This window comes from Symphodus melops (genome assembly GCF_947650265.1).
Source record: "Symphodus melops genome assembly, chromosome: 11".
Taxonomy (NCBI): Eukaryota; Metazoa; Chordata; class Actinopteri; order Labriformes; family Labridae; genus Symphodus; species Symphodus melops.
In genome coordinates, this window is record NC_136701.1 from 7750095 (window position 1) to 7768301 (window position 18207).

At 42.6% G+C, this 18207-nt stretch overlaps 1 long non-coding RNA gene across 1 annotated transcript; it reads left to right on the forward strand.

Moving 5' to 3' along the window:
- The first annotated feature begins 1640 nt into the window (after positions 1 to 1640).
- LOC306832170 lies at positions 1641 to 6425 on the forward strand. Its single transcript, XR_013780190.1, has 3 exons — positions 1641 to 1737; positions 2146 to 2236; positions 6015 to 6425. It is a non-coding gene; the product is annotated as an uncharacterized lncRNA (long non-coding RNA).
- The last annotated feature ends 11782 nt before the right edge of the window (positions 6426 to 18207 follow it).

Here is an 18207-nt window from a genome sequence, read left to right on the forward strand (position 1 = left end):
ATTGATGCCAGACGAGAATGCATCCTTAAGGGACTGTGTGTCTACCTTAACGAGGATCCAGAGAAGCTGGTGAAGGAATACAAGGTACGTTAATTTACCTTAGTAAGGAAATGATCACTTTCAGAATCAATAGAGATTCCTTGTGGATTATCAGCTTTAAAAATTGTAAGAAATGTAATATCAGCTTGTCTCATGAATTTGTTTTGGTGATTTAATATGTGCTAATTTCAGTTTTCTTCTTCTTTTTCTTTGTTTTGCCACAGGTGGATGATGAAAACAGTCAGGCAGCCATGGCAGAGACCGTCTATGGCATCTATGTCATGCGACACAATGGTGCAGAGCCCAATGATGACCCAGAGGATGTTGGAATCATTCTGGAAGGGGTGACTGTACTCAGTGAGTTGCAGAGTGTACCTTTTGCATTGGCCCTCTTACTTGCTTTTGTGTATTCTCTGATCCAACTTAATTCACAGTAGTTGGATCAACCTTATTGAAAACTGTGTTAATCCAACCCTAGTAAATTAAGTTGGATCCAACACTTGCAAACAAGTTGAATGGACTTTAGTTACAAAATGTTGAGAACCCTGAATATAAGGTGTGGTAATCTTCAGATTCAATTTAAAATGCTTCAATTTGAAGTTCAGTTTTTAATGCTTCTTGTGTCCTGCTCTGTCAGCTTGTAACATTTAGTCCTCTTTCCTCATTCACAGTTGTGAAATGGCTGCCCATGCCACAGTGAAGCTCAGAATCATTCTGGGAGAACATAATTCCCAGAGGTTGATCCTTCCAGATGGATACCAGAGTCTGTCAGTGAACTCACATAACACATAAAAAGGCAGTGTGGTGTAGAGGGGGAGTTCCGTCTTCAATTCATGGATGCCGAGTTTGATAATGAATTCACCAATTTGACCTCAATGTCCGATGTGAAGGACAAAAGCACTGTCAAGGTCATCTTTGATTCATTTGCCATGCCTTCTCCTGCCTTGTCTTGTGGCTCTGCCCCCCCCCCCCAGCCCATTCATCTGTTGCCACCTCACACCCTTCAGATGACTCCTTGTCCCTTTCATCTTCTTCCTCATGTGATACAGACATTATCTTCTCCTGAGTCCGCCTCTTCCAGCTTCCAGATCATCTGCATGGCCCATTGTCTTCCAGGTGCTGCGGTTTTCTTACGATACTGAACTACAGCTGGAAAGGGCCAATGCTGCTTAAAAGTTAGGAAGAGAACTAGCGTTATATTATATGTTTTTTTAATTGTAAAATTAGGCCGATACTATTATGTCTAGCTAACCGTAGCTAGCTTCAGTAGTAGCAATTGCTACAAATGTACATAGCATACGTTTGTAGCAGACAAATATTTTAGCTCCCTTAAAGGATTATGGGAGGCTTTAAATGATTAAAGCTGCGAGGCTTATTAAAGCACTTAAAACAGTAAAGTAATTAGGTCGTGTATTGTAGTAAATCAAATTCTCAAATTTCGTTTGATATTTAAAATGAACCAAGTGTAAATACTGACCATTAGTCCTAAAATTATAGCTCGATAAAATAATGTATTGTATAGAAAGTTAGTTGTGGATTTCTACTAATTGCCTAACGCTATTATTTTTGCAATAATATTTTTGTTTACTTTTTTCAGACATTGGTGCAAGATGTCAACTGACAGCAAGAGTGAAAGGAGTATCCACAATCATCAATGTACTTATGAGGCTACGTATGTATGAGTTTTAGCTGAATAAAGTTACTACCTCTTAAGTAGAATGTTCACACCCAGAAATTTCCATAATTCCACTGGCTAGCTATTTTGCAACAGTACAGGTGTTAGAATATCAGATAGATAGATAGATACTTTATTGATCCCGAGGGAAATACATTCAACCAATGGTTGTCACACTTAACGTTTTGTAGATGATATGATAATATTGTTATTCAAAAATGGCTTGAAACCGAAGGAAATCAGCTCTGTATCGGCTTCATCTGGACATGAAATCAAGTAGGCCTGCATTTTGAGAAATGTGTTGCTGTATCAGATACCATTGACATGACGCATCTCTGATATGCACATTGTCTTATAATTACAAGTCTTTTCCTTGTGGACAAGATACAATGCATGTGCTTTTATATTGTGGTTGTTTTGTGACCTACCAGTGAGAGACACATGAGAAGGATTTTGAAAGTTCTGGGATTGAGGCAGAGAGACCCCCAGCGACCTCTCACTGAAATCCGCAAAGCTGTGGAGGTAAGCCTTAGTAAAACAAGTATCGTCAATTAGGCTAAGATATTAATATGTATTTCTGGAACCTTTTGTTCTGGAAAATTTTACTCCATTTGTACTACAAAGGTCTCATAGAATCTGTCATATCTATCAAAAAAAAAAGAAAAAAGTAACGACTGTTTAACAACTGTACTCACACCTCGGGCATAAGCTCAAAGACCTCTGTACATACACCCAGCACACACAGCACACATGCTTCTCTCATGCAAACAGCGCACATGCTTCTCTCTCCTCACAGGTTAGGTACACCATGCTACATAAGTTTTAAATCTTATGCTAATGCCTTAACTCTTAGTCACATAGGGGCTGCTAAATCTTGTTTGAGGGATTATTGTATAGAGAGGGGAGGGGGGACAGCGGGTGTGTATTGTATTGTAACCGATGTTTTGTACTGTAACCATTGTCTTGTGTCTTGTGTCCTGCCTGTCTGTATACTGCTACTGGATGCCCTGAATTTCCCTCGGGATCAATAAAGTATCTATCTATCTATCTATCTCTATATAAAATGTATCTGAAATGTCTTAGAATACTACATGCACAGCATATTGGGTGTTTTGTTTCCCATCATTTTGTTCCCTTTATTCTGTTTCTCACACTCTGTACATGTGCGAAGAGTCACCCAGGCTCTTTCTCACTGGACTCCAGCTCCTTCTCAGCCTTGGGAGATGGTAAATAGTCATGTAGTCTCTTTTCTCACACTAGGGGATAGATTGTGCCCTGCCAGGTACAATCGGGCAGTGGCTCTATGTGGCGTGATGGGGAAGTGCTCTGTGTAGTGTGATGGAAAGGTATAAGTTTTCATGTTTGCCTTTACTCGGGGCCTCTTTCTCTCCTCACCGTGTGAGAGAGGGGTCTTCGAACGCTTATCTTGCCTTCGAATAAGGCAAGATCGATCTGGTCATTGAGACCAGATCGATCTTGGGGTTCCTTTTTGAATAGATCTTCTCACTCTTTATTTTCACTCTTTAGTAATGGAAAAAATTCCACAACACTTTGAATGTTCATTGAGACCAGATCGATCTTGGGGTTCCTTTTTGAATAGATCTTCTCACTCTTTATTTTCACTCTTTGGTAATGGAAAAAATTCCACAACCACTTTGCTGCAGGATTTTTGCCAATATATTGAACACATGTAATGAAATGTTAGTTGCTCAGGTTGTATATGCAGTGTTTTTCCTAATGATAATTCAAATGGTTTAATATGTTATATAATAATAATGTGTTGATTTACAGAGTGAGATGAGACAGTGGTCACCTGAACAAGGCATCAGGGCAATGCTGAAACGGGTTCAGGATATCAGAGGAGTGCAGCCTTGCTACAGGTTGGTCTCTATACTTTGCTCTTAATGTTATGAGGTAGAAGCTCATTTCAATTAATTTGTAGGCCATTTTAATTAATTTGTAATCTCCTGTTAATATAGAAATGATGTTGCTGAAATAATGAGGGATCTGGATGCAAGTGGTCTTCAAAAAAGAGCTCCTGGCAAGAAGAAAATTCACCGTAGGAATTACATCTGCCATGGCCCAAATGACACCTGGCACATTGATGGTACATATCTTATCTTTTAAATTTAAGTTTAAGTAAATTTCAACTTCTAAGATAGTAAGTGTATACTCATTGCAGAAACATACATTGTTCCATACAGGTAATGACAAACTGAAGTTCTTTGGCAAACTGAAGTTCTTTGGCATGTGGATACAGATGTATCCACATGCCATGTATTGATGGGTATGTTGCATTTTCTTTGCAGTCTGTTAATGTAAATTCATTGATAATTTAATGTTCCATGAAGATTAGGTGTTGATGTAGATTTTGTCACATATGGCCATGTAGAGTTTCAGTAAAAGTCTTGCTATACGTGCCATTAACGGTAATTCAGTCCTATTATAGTAATGTGAATATGTGCACCTTTTCTGTTGTTGTCCACTCAGTTTTTCTAGGAAACTTCTTTGGTTGAAGCAAGGCACTTCCAACCAGCAAGCAAAGATTTGTTGCAAGATACTTCTACGATGCTGTTCAGGAGCAGGGTGGTATGCACTGTATTGTTTTTAATTGGTTGGAATTCTTAGTAAACGGGTACCGAACAAAAGATTTACATTTTGGTAACAATAGAATGTCCTTGATATGGTTTCAAACACCAAACAGTTATGGCACAAACAAAAGATTTTCTTTTTGTATGCTCAGGCTGTCCCACATTGATTCAAGGTGACAGAGGAAAGGAGAACCTTGTTGTTGGTCAAATGCAGATGGCATTTCACATGCGTGAGCAGGGGAACCAGGCACAGCAGTGCTTCAGAATGGGGACATCAGTGCACAACCAGGAAAGTTTTTACATTTATACTCAAATATTTTTAGACCGTCACTGATGGCATTCAAAATAATAGTGTAATTTTTCATTGTTTAGAGAGCTGAATGGTTCAACAGCATTTTAAAGAGGGCATGGATCAAGAAATGGCTGATTTGAGGTATAAAAGCTAAAAGATTTAACAATACAGAAAATATAAAGTACGCTCCTAAAGTTGAATATTTTTTTGCTTAATTTGACATTTACACCAGCTTGATGTAAAATGAACATCCAACACCAACAACTGACAATTTAGATGTTTGACTTTCTTTGGCTTTTGGACCATATGTTGGATTAGATAGTTTTCTAAATGTAATGTGTTGCTAGTCAAGGCTGATTGAATCTGTCCCCAAGAAACACATAGAAACTGTAGAGTATAAGATCAAGAAAGTCCTCGTCAGGCGCAGGAGGAGCATTTGCTTTATTCTAATTGCATTCTGAAGTGATCAACAGTTATGTTGTGTATACGTATTTAAGGGAAAGCATGAGGATGTTTTGACTTAATATAAAAGAAAATAAATGCTGCATACCTTGATTTTCTAGTTACTTTGCTACATGATTTTATTTTTATTTCAAAAACCCACTCGTCTTTGGGAATTAAAATCTTGTAGTTTTGGGGAATTTCCTCACTCTTATTGTAATCGTAGACTTAAATTTGATTGACATAAATTTAGAATTTGGTTCACTGTTGTATGTTTTAATACAACTTCTTGTCTTTTTCAAAATCACATGCTTAGGCCATGATGGAGTCTGGCATCCTCGAGCTTGACAACCCTGTTCGCATGTAAGTCAATAATGATCAGATTAATTGCATGTCACTAACAGATTTAATGTTAACATTAAGTTCCATTTCTTTCTCCAAAGCAACTGCTTGCAGTACACACACCTTCACGCCTTCAGAAAGATTTGAAAACTGAGCAGATAACATGGAACACCCATGACATCCGCAAACAACTATGCTGCAGGTCCATTTGGGAAGCCAGATGTTCTCTACACGTCCCCACCTCCTGGTATGTTACTTGCAAGTTGCAACAAAGGTTGATAATCTTTATTTAACTTAGTTCTAATGTAACAAAACACATGTCATTTGCCAATGTAATCACACCATTGCATCAGACTGACACATTATAGGAACAAATACTGAAATTTGTAAATATTTGTTTATATGTTTTAGTGTTGGCTACCTATCTTTTTAAATTCATATTACTAAATCCGTAAACCTACTTAAAACATTTCATATTTAAATTTACATGCAGGAAAGACATTGAAGCTTCAGCTTAAAGCATTGTAGGTCATGGTGAACTGCTTTATATGCATGCTCTGAAACAGCTTTGCAATTATTGATTTACTTGTCATTCTAAGGGAAAATGTTACCAATTTTTCTCCCCCAATTGCAGGTTTTGCTGACATGCTGTGCCCAGTCGACACAGACCTCCTCGACTACGCTAAAGAACTTGTCAGTGAGAAAGATGAACCTTCAATGGTGGCAAACCAGGAGTTCCGAGACATGTGCCATGCCATTTTGGAAAACAGTCATTTTCCAAACACAGCAGATGGTTGTCTTGCTGCATACCTCATGATAGTCCAAGAATTCACCACTGCCATGAATAGGAATACAATTCCTACACCCTGTACATTTGCAGATGCAAATGAGATATACAAAGTTCTCATCAGACAAAGGATGGGAGGGGAGTGAGCAAGTGACATCTTTAAAACACCTCACCAGTCTTCCTTTGGCTAAGACAAGCGACAGGGCTATCAGCTGGAGTAGATTCAATACCTTTTGAGAAATAAAATGATGCAAATAACTGGCAATGTTTTTATTTGAACATTTTCACAGTATTGGAAGTTTAGTGTTAATTACAACATACAGCACAACATATTAGCACAGTGGTAAAAATGTACTGTTAAACCCCAACTTATTGCTTGATTACCAGCTGTAGCCATATCGGCTTGCAAGATCAACTCCTGACTTGGGGAACTGTACAACATCAGATGCAGTAGGCCTCGATGCGGGGTCATAGCTTACCTACCCACTAAGAAAACTGTACCTCTCACTGAGATGTGCTAGGGCATGTGGTGGGGTTTTGGCAGCCATTAGTGCAACCAGCTCTCGTTGTTTCTTGACCTTCCACGGAACAGACCCAGTGAGGAACTCCAGATATGTAGCTCACATGTCTGTCTGCAAGGAGGCCTCTTCAAAGTGTAGAATGCATTCGGGAGCCATGTAAAGATACGTGCCACCAGTTGGCCCTACAGCCTGTGCAGTGAACCTACTGCCTTGACGAACCATCACAGTGTCTCTAATGTTTGCCAGGCCCCAGTCTGCCAGGATTGCCTTCTTAGATGGGTAGTGAACCTGTAAGGTATTGAAATACAAACCTTTTAAGGTTAGGTTGTCCAAAATCTCACAGATTTTATAACTGGTCAAAACCTCTCATACTAATTACAGTCCTCTATCACCCATAGTGTCCAGTGTTTATGGTATTCAGGTAGGATGCACTTTTAACTTTTTTTTATTGATGTGCAGTGAATCTCAGGAAACAGATGCAAGGCAACCTTGGCAGGGATGAAGCTCACAACTTAGCACCACACCTCACAATATGGGTTAATTTGTCTTTACAATTTTTTTTTCAGTTGCTTGATAGATTTCTCAGATCAGAATTTAAAATCTCAAAACTTATTATTCAACCTCCACATCATGTAGTCATTGGTGCACATCATATTTTGGACAAATCCTTTGGGACATTCATGCAAAGTATGTATAGTTGTCTACTCTTTCCTACATTTTCAAGTGATCTTGCCATGTCGATCAAAATGTGTTACAGTATTGAAAATGTGACATGTTCAACCATTCTGCATGTACTGATTCATGCAGTGAACGAATGATTAGATGTTTTAGGGGGCAAGACAATCACAAATAACCAATGTAAAACACGTTTATCTACAGTACATAACATAAGCTCTTGATAATGTAGCAAATTGTACAAGTGTACATAATCCTTTGCATGAATATGCCAAAGCATTTGCATCTGCAGTACTGTATCTGTTTCACTTGTTGAAAAGGCAGAGAAATTCCTTTTCTGATGTGCATAAGTGACTTGATGAGGTGGAGGTTGAACAAATAGTTGAGAATTTCAGTTGTGATCTGGGAGAATAAACAAAATCAGGGAGAAAAACTGTAATTCAAGATTCAAGATTCAAGATTTCTTTATTTAGGAAATTTGCCTTGGACGTACAGGCTGCTGCATAACACATAACACGACAGAAAAGAAAAATACAGTAAAACAGTGCATAGCACACAAGTGCTGACAGTGCAATAAAGTGCATACCTACCTACATACATACATATATACATGGCATTCCTTTACAGGAACAGAAGCTCTACTTACGGCCTGAGTTCAACAGAGAAATGGATAGTGGGATAAATGAAAATGTATACCTGTTCAAATATCTTTTCTTATTTTAACTGGAACTCTGTAGCGTCTGCCTGAGGGTAACAATTCATACTCAGAATTCAAGACATGAGAGGGGTCTGCAGCTATTTTCTTGGCCTGTCTAAGTACAGTTCCTTCAAATATTGTTTGAAGAGTGGGGTGCTCCCTCACTCCCATCACTTTAAGTGCAGTGTGGACCAATCTGTTTATTTGCATCTTCAACTTCACAGTTAAATTACCAAACCAGGAAACAATTGCATAGCGAAGTATACTTTCGATCACAGAATGATAAAAAAGCAGCATCACCTTCTGCTGGACACCGTACACCCTCAGCCTTCGCAGAAAGTGAAGTCGCTGCTGGATCCTAGTACACACACTATTTACATGGACACTCCATGATAAGTTATTGTCAGTTATTGTCAGACCCAGGTCAAAGACCATTTCTTCTGTTTTTTTTGTATTGACTTTTAGGTGATTGTGCTCACACCATAGTACAAAGTTGTTTACCTCCTGCTTGTACACAAGGGTGTTTGTATCAGAATTCAAGAGGCCCAGAATGGCAGTGTCATCTGAGAATTTAATAAGAGAAACACTAGAATGCCTGCTGGTGCAGTCATTAGTATAAACCGTGAATAAAGGGGGAGAACTCACACACCCCTGAGGAACTCCTGTACTTATTACTTTTAACTGGGATGTTGTCTGGTTCACTCTGACCTGTTTGGTCCTGTTGGTTAAAAAAGAGTGGTACCATCTGATTATAAATGGGTTGACGTTCATCTGTTTGAGTTTATTGAGAAGGATGTGTGGCTGCACAGTATTAAAGGCCGAACTGAAGTCCACAAACGGTAATCTGGCATAAGCCTTTGGATTTTCAAGATGTTGCAAGATTGAATGTGTTACAGTGAGAATTGCATCATCAGTGCCCCGGTTGTCTCTGTAGGCAAACTGATATGGATCTAATTGACCATTAATATTTGACTTCAGCTTCACCACCATCAACTTCTCTAAGCACTTGACTACAGTGGAAGTCAAGGCAACAGACCTATAGTCGTTGTTATCTTGGGGGACCGCTTTTTTTGGAAGAGGGATGATGGTCGCCCTTTTCCACAAAGATGGAACTATATGCAAATCCACTGATCTTTGATAGAGGGGGGCCCAAGCTGGTGTTAGCTCCTCTGCACACGTCTTTAAAAGGAAGGATGAGACAGCGTCAGGGCCTGCTGCCCTGCTAGTGTCCAATCTATCCAATAATTCAAGACAAGTAGCTTACCATGACATTTGCTGACTTTAAGTCTTGGTGAATAATTCTTTGTGCATGGATATACTCAACAGCCATTGAAAGGTCCAATGATATGAAACTGGCATCATGTCCTTCGAGCTAACAAGACAAAAGGTAAAATATATGTAAACTGAAGAAATAGTGAAAATGTTGCTCAAATTAAACATTATGGGGTCAAGTGTGCAGAAATCGTAACTATGTCCTGCATCTCTTCCGAAATGTACACGTATTGACAAGAACGTCAACTTCCAAATTATCCATAGAAGTGCAGTAAAAAAATGGCACAGATACAGCTCTAGCAAATAAAATGCTTTTATGGCAAACATCCTATGCTTCTGTGGCAGCAGACAAATCCCTCATTATGGGTAAGTAAGCCCCCCCACAGACACACCTAAACATTGTTCATGCAGACATAAGAGAAAGAGTTATGGCACCTTTACAAAGCAGTTGTCTGTATGAAGCGCTGCTTCCAGGGTGGATCCGTGAATGTATTCGGTCACCAACAAAAAGCAGGTTTCACTGCGGGCTGCTGCCATGAGTCTGACAATGTTGGGATGAGACAGTCTCCTGACAAAATGCAAGACAAAGAACACAATGTAGTGTCAACATTGTTTTACAACATTGATAAATATAATGATAAATGTATCATTATAAAACTTTCGCAAACACAGCACTATCAAATAAAAAAACAATATAAATCACAAGTTCTTACAAGGACACGTTTATTTCATGTTGGATGTCGTCGTCCTCACATCCTGCAGAGCCAAATACTATCCTTTTAACAGCTGCCGGAGTACCATGGAAAGAACCTTGATATACCTTGCCAAATGTTCCTTCACCAAGTAGGTTTTGTTCGTCGTATTTAATTAAAGCCTTGTCCACATATGGAACACGTGGAAGATACACTTGGGGATAAAAACACACATTATCAAACAGCTGCCACTTGGTGCTCCAATCACTCCTGTCATGTTTGTAGAGCAGTCATATCTAAACCATAGAAGGCTATCTCCAGGAGCTGTAGTCAGTTTCTACCCCTGAAGTATGACAACTGTTATTCTTTTTTTGGTTTAACTCAACCTCTGCTTAAAAATATGTCTAATGATAAATCTAACAAAAAACATGACTTACATGATGGTAAAATGGGAGTCATGCTGGACGATTAAGGGAGAGACATATTTGCAGAACCTACAAATAGCCCCACTGCCCTCCTTTCACCTATAGGTGCACATGGTGACAGCCCTTGGCTTACAGCTCTGCCTATAATTGCAGATGACCCTGAATTTACATCCACCTGTGACCTGCACTGGCTTTCCTTTCTCGCTCTCCCTGTCTCCAGTTCATCTGAGCTGGATGTCTTAGGATGGATATCCTATGAACACATTTGGAGAAAATATCTATACTGCATGTTTTCCATTGTGTACTAACTAATGTCCGTGACACTAATAAGACCATAATTGTTAGGCAGGGCTAAGAGTTTGAGAACCCAAAATGCAGAACACAGAGTCAGAGGCAGGAAGCGGGTGCAAAAGGGAGTTTAATGATCAACAGGACTGTATGAAGATCCAGAAGTTCGGGGGAGGGTCAAGGGCTGAGTCGAGCTGGGGCGTTTGAGGTTGCTGGGGTGAAGAGTTGTCGGAGGAGTCCAGAAAGATGCAGGAGTGGGATGGAGGCAGGAGTTGAGCGCCGGGAGACTGTCAATGAAGGAGAACAATGTTAGAATGATAAATACGGAACAATGGGAATCAATTTTCTAATAAGCAGCAAGACCACAACTGACTGCGTAAACAGAGTCTAAGATCTGGCAGAGTGGTGGAGTTGAAGCCCAGTATTTGTAGCAGAGTTGATTGGAGATGAAGAGCAGCTGCAGCCCAACTCCTGCACACCAGAGTCCACTCCTGCAATCAAGAACACACACACACTGCAGGCCAGGATTAAGCAGTGGTCATGACAGTACCCCCCCTTCTACGTGCGCCTCTTGGCGCACCTCCTGGTTTGTCAGGATGAGTCCGATGAAAGTCCCGCACTACAGACGAGTCCAAGATTTGGCGGCGTGGGATCCAACTGCGCTCTTCTGGGCCGTACCCCTCCCAATCTACCAAATACTGTAGACCACGGCCCCGCCTGCGCACATTTAGCAGTCGTCTAACTGTGTAGACAGGCTGGTCATCCACCAACCTGGGAGGAGGAGGGGGAGGAATGGGAGGGCAAAGAGGGCTAGAGGAAACGGGTTTGACTTGGGAGACATGAAACGTAGGGTGAATGCGAAAGGAGGCAGGAAGCTTGAGGCGAACTGCACAAGGGTTGACAACGGACTCAATCTCAAAGGGGCCAATAAACCTGGGTGACAACTTCCGTGATACCACTTTGAGAGGGAGATTTTTAGTGTTGAGCCATACCTTCTGCCCTGCGGTGTAGCTGGGAGCTGGAGTCCGGCGGCGATTAGCCTGTTCCTTCATTCTTGTGGAAGAACAGAGCAGAGAGTTCCTGGCTTGTCTCCAAACTTTAAAACATCGCCGCATATGGGCTTGAATTGAGGGGACCGCCAATTCTTGCTCCTGTGCAGGAAATAAGGGAGGTTGGTAGCCGAGAGAACAAAGGAAGGGTGACATACCAGAGGAGGCGTTAGGCAGGGTGTTGTGGGCATACTCTACCCAAGGGAGTAGAGAGTTCCAGGAGGATGGATTGGAGGAGGTGACACAGCGAAGTGCAGCCTCCAATTCCTGATTAGTCCTTTCTGTTTGACCGTTAGTTTGAGGATGGTACCCAGACGAAAGGCTGGTGGTGGCTCCCAGGGCAGAACAGAAAGCCTTCCAGACTTGGGAGGTAAACTGGGGTCCCCTGTCAGAGACAATGTCAGTGGGCAGGCCATGTTGACAGAAAACATGCTTAACCAGAAGGTCAGCAGTCTCCCTAGCTGGCGGAAGTTTAGGCAGGGCTAGAAAATGAGCTGTTTTAGAAAAACGATCGACAATATTGAGAATTACAGTTTTACCATCTGAAGGGGGGAGACCAGTAACGAAGTCCAGAGCGATGTGTGACCATGGACGACTGGGAATGGGTAAAGGACGAAGGAGACCAGAGCTTTGTTGGATGTCTTGTTTTGAGCACAAATGGAGCAGGCAGAGATGAACGAACGGGTATCCGCATCCATGGTAGGCCACCAGAACCGACGACGAAGAAAGGCTAGAGTCCGGTTCATGCCGGGATGGCAAGTTAGACGGGAGGCGTGAGCCCACATGAGAACCTGAGAACGGACAGCATCAGGGACATAAAGACGGTTAGGGGGACCATTACCAGAGTCTGCTTGGTGGTTCTGAGCCTGCTTCACCAGAGACTCAATCTCCCATGTAACAGCCGCTACCACACAGGTTGGTGGCAGTATAGGTTCCGGGTCAGAACTGGGCTCCTCCAAGAATTGCCGTGAAAGGGCATCAGGCTTAGTGTTGCGGGAACCTGGGCGGTAGGTTAGTGTAAAGTTAAATCTGCCAAAATACAATGTCCATCTCGCTTGTCTGGAATTCAAACGTTTTGCTGATTGAATGTATGAAAGATTTTTGTGATCTGTCCATACCACAAACTGTTGTTCTGCCCCTTCCAGCCAATGTCGCCACTCTTCTAGGGCCAACTTCACCGCAAGCAGTTCTCGATTGCCAACGTCATAGTTTCTCTCTGCGGGAGATAATCTACGGGAAAAAAAAGCACATGGGTGAATCTTGTTATCTGTAGCGGCTCTTTGTGATAATACTGCTCCTACTCCAATATCTGAGGCATCCACTTCTACAATAAATTGCCGGGCAGGGTCAGGCTGGACCAGAATGGGAGCAGTGGCAAAACGCTTGAGTTCTTTGAATGCCGTTTCCGCCTCAGAGGTCCAACAGAAGGGGAGCAGTGTTGAGGTGAGAGCAGTAAGAGGAGCAACGAGGCGACTGTAATTCTTAATGAACCTCCTGTAGAAGTTGGCAAACCCCAGGAAACGTTGCAGCAATTTGCGGTTGGTGGGTGTTGGCCATTCAGTCACTGCAGAAACCTTTGCCTGATCCATTTGCACCTCTCCCTGTGCAACAATGTAGCCAAGAAAAGAGATTTTAGGGACGTTAAATTGACATTTCTCTGCCTTAACAAACAACTTGTTCTCCAGTAGACGCTGAAGGACCAACCGTACATGCTGCTTGTGCTCAGAGGGTGTCTTGGAGAATATCAGGATGTCGTCTAAATACACGAAAACAAACCTGTTTAGCATATCTCGAAGGACATCATTCACGAGGGCCTGAAACACAGCTGGGGCATTGGTCAAACCAAAAGGCATTACCAGGTACTCAAAATGCCCCAGCGGAGTGTTGAATCCTGTCTTCCATTCATCACCCTCCCGGATGCGCACCAAATGATAAGCATTGCGCAGGTCCAATTTGGTAAAAACAGTGGCTCCATGGAGAGTGGAGAAAGCAGAATTGATTAAGGGCAATGGGTATTTGTTTTTAACAGTTATATTGTTTAGCCCACGAAAGTCTATACAAGGTCTAAGGGTTCCATCTTTTTTACCCACAAAGAAAAAACCAGCACCCACCGGAGAGGAAGATGGACGAATGATTCCTGAAGCAAGGGAATCCTGAATATACTTTTCCATGGCCTCATGTTCCGGTCGGGAGAGGTGGAAAAGACGGCTGTTGGGGAGAGGGGCTCCAGGTTGTAGGTCAATAGCACAGTCGTACGGACGATGTGGTGGTAGAGACAGTGCATTATGTTTACTGAAGACTGGTGCAAGGTCATGAAACTCTTCAGGAACTCCAGAAAGGTCAGGAGGCTCAGGCAGGATCCGGGGTTCGGTGAAGGCTGGGACAAGGGCAGAGTGCAGACAATTAGTATGACAAAACGTGCTCCATGAGGTGATACTCCCTTTAGACCAATCTATCTGAGGATTGTGCAATTTAAGCCAGGGGATTCCGAGAACCAGAGGGGTTTGAGGACAGTCCATGATGTGTAATTGGATTCTCTCTTGGTGATTTCCAGATAACCTGAGCATAATGGGTACAGTCTGGTGGGTCACCTTTGCTAGCAATAACCCGTTTAAGGCTTTAGCATCTACGGAGGTGTCTAAAACCCTGGTCTCTATTGCCAATTGTTGGACTATTGAACGATCAATGAAACTCTCATCAGCTCCTGAATCAACAAGTGCAGAAAGGGATAATGACTGTAATTGCCACAGGAGGGAGGCACTGAGCTGAATACGGTAGGGAGATAAACTAGCTGTGTGGCTCACCAAGATCTCTCCCACTACTGGTGAGCCACCTCTTTTACTGGACGTGTGGGGCAGGTGGCAATGAAATGGCCAGACTGGCCACAATAGAGACAGGCTTTGGAGGCAAGGCGACGGGTTCGCTCCTCAGGTGTTAACTGGGCTCTACCTAACTGCATAGGCTCTGGTTCGACTCTTAGAGTTTGGGGTTGTTCGGGAGCTCTAGTTAGAGAGCGGCCAGGCATTGCAGAAGTGACGTTTTGGAGTTTAGAACCCCTCTCCCGACGGCGCTCTCTGAGTCGATTGTCGATCTTAATAGCCAGCGAAATCAGTTCATCAAGGGATTCTGGTTCGTCCCTGGAAACAAGTTCATCCTTAATAATGTCATTCAGGGCATTCTGAAACGCCCCCTGCAGAGCCTCATCGTTCCATCCACTCACTGCCGCCAGGGTACGAAAATCCACTGATAGTTCAGCCACACTGCGAGGGCCCTGCCGGAGAGAGAGCAGACGTTTAGCAGCATCTTTTCCTCGGACCGGGTGATCGAAGACCTTCTGCATCTCCGTGATGAAGGCCTTGTATGAAAAACACACTGCTGACTGGCTTTCCCACACGGCTGAACTCCAATCACGTGCAGTTCCTGACATGGGGTTAATCAAATAAGCTATACGGGAGCGATCGGTGGCATAAGAGAGGGGCTGTTGTTCAAACACTAAAGAACATTGAGTCAAAAAGGCTCTGCATGAGCCAAGATCGCCATTGTAACGTTCAGGTGCAGGCACGAAGGGCTCACGACCCACATGAGTAGGGTTAAGATCCAGGTTAACTGTAGCAGGAGGTGGAGGCTGAGGGGGCGTGGCCAGCACTGGTGGAGTAATGACCATCTGGGTGAGGTGATCTGTGAGGGTGGCCACTTGACCAGTGAGCAGACTGATCTGTTTTAACATAGATTCGTTGTTTTCAGAGAGAGCTCTTAAAACCTGCTCGTGTTGTCCCAAAAGACTGCCCTGGCTCGATAGAGCAGTCTGAACAACTAAAAAATCCAAGGGCTCTCGGGGGTCTGTGTCTGCTGGGTTCATCTCAAGGCCAGATCTTACTGTTAGGCAGGGCTAAGAGTTTGAGAACCCAAAATGCAGAACACAGAGTCAGAGGCAGGAAGCGGGTGCAAAAGGGAGTTTAATGATCAACAGGACTGTATGAAGATCCAGAAGTTCGGGGGAGGGTCAAGGGCTGAGTCGAGCTGGGGCGTTTGAGGTTGCTGGGGTGAAGAGTTGTCGGAGGAGTCCAGAAAGATGCAGGAGTGGGATGGAGGCAGGAGTTGAGCGCCGGGAGACTGTCAATGAAGGAGAACAATGTTAGAATGATAAATACGGAACAATGGGAATCAATTTTCTAATAAGCAGCAAGACCACAACTGACTGCGTAAACAGAGTCTAAGATCTGGCAGAGTGGTGGAGTTGAAGCCCAGTATTTGTAGCAGAGTTGATTGGAGATGAAGAGCAGCTGCAGCCCAACTCCTGCACACCAGAGTCCACTCCTGCAATCAAGAACACACACACACTGCAGGCCAGGATTAAGCAGTGGTCATGACAATAATGAAGATCAAGGCTTTACCTGATCTGCAAGACTCCTACCCACATCAGTTTCAGGAAAATTCATCTGCAAAATAAGACATGTATTAGACTAAAATTGTAACCATGCAATGGTGCACACATACTACACAACCATATACCGGTTAAATATGTAATTTCAAAATACAATAAAAAATTAAAACCGCAAGCGGTGATGAAGGGACCGAAGCACCCCACGCATGTCGGCGCGTGTCGCGACCGCGAGAGTGCGACCGTGGGAGTGCAGCCGCGACACGTGGCCAAGCAGCAGGCCTTACAGTCATCGAAGGTTAAAAAATTGGAGTGTGCCGAGACATCAAAGTTTGATGGTACGCCGTGGCCACGCCCTTTGACGAAATAACGTGCGGAGCACAACGAGAGATCTTCAACATGTCCAGAACACACTGACACTGAGTTCACGATGATCGGATAAACGCTGTTGTAGGAGTTCGTTCAAATAGCTAACCTGTAAAAAAGGAATTTCAGCCATTTTTCTTGCATTAAAAAAAATATGGCGGACTTCCTGTTTGGTTATGACTATAGGTGTAAGAGGATTTTATGTATCTCCTGACATGCCCAATGAGCATAAAAAAATTCATGCACGTAGGCCAAAAAAACCTCTATAGGGAGGCCTTTTTGAAAATTTCAAGGGGGCGCCACTGAGTCATTTAGCCACGCCCACTTTTTATATCAACATGTCTAGTTTTATTTTTCCACTGGGATCATGTGTGTGATGTTTGATGAATGTATGACTATATTAAGGCCCGTAACAAACTACTTCCTGTTTGTGATGAACAACGCTTCCGTATGACCACGCCCTTTGAGGAAATAACGTGCAGAGCACAACGAGAGATCTACAACATGTCTAGAATACACTAAGATTGAGTTTACGATGATCGCATAAACGCTTTTGGAGGAGTTCGTTCAGATAGCTAACCTGTAAACCACGAATTTCAGCCATTCAAAAAAAATATGGCTGACTTCCTGTTGGGTTTTGACCATGGGTGTAAGAGGATTTTATGTAGCTCCTGACATGCCCAATGAGCATAAAAAATCTTGTGCATGTAGGACAAAGAAACCTCTATGGGGAGGCCATTTTTAAGATTTTATGGGGGCGCCACTGAGTCATTTAGCCACGCCCACTTATTATAACAACATGACAAGTTTAATTTTTCTACAGGGATCATGTGTCTGATGTTTGGTGACTCTACACCTATATTAAGACCCATAACAAACTACTTCCTGTTTGTGACGAACAACGCGTCCGTATGACCACGACCTTTGAGGAAATAACGTGCAGAGCACAACGAGAGATCTTCAACATGTCTAGAACACACAGACCTTGACGTTGTGTCAATCAGATATAGGCTTTTGTAGGAGTTCGTTCAAATAGGTAACCTGTGAAACGCGAATTTTCGCCATTAAAAAAAAATATGGCGGACTTCCGGTTTAGTTTTGACTATGTGTGCAAGAGGATTTATTGTAGTTCCTGACATTATTAACATACAAAAAAATTGTCATGCATGTCAGAGAAGAAAACCTCTATGGGGAGGTCTTTCAGAATGGTAAAATAGGGGTGAGCCGAGACATCAATGTTTGATGGTACGCCATGGCCACGCCCTTAAACGAAATAACGTGCGGAGCACAACGAGAGATCTTCAACATGTCTAGAATACACTGACACTGAGTTTACGATGATCGGATAAACGCTGTTGTAGGAGTTCGTTCAAATAGCTAACCTGTGAAAAAGGAATTTTAGCCATTTTTATTGCATTGAAAAAAATATGGCGGACTTCCTGTTTGGTTATGACGATAGGTGTAAGTGGATTTTATGTAGGTCCTGACATGCCCAATGAGCATAAAAAAATGTGTGTATGTAGGACAAAAAGAACCTCAATGGGGAGGCCTTTTTGAAAATTTCAAGGGGGCGCCACTGAGTCATTTAGCCACGCCCACTTTTTATGCCAGCATGTCTAGCTTTATTTTTCCACTGGGATCATGTGTCTGATGGTTGGTGACTCTACACCTATA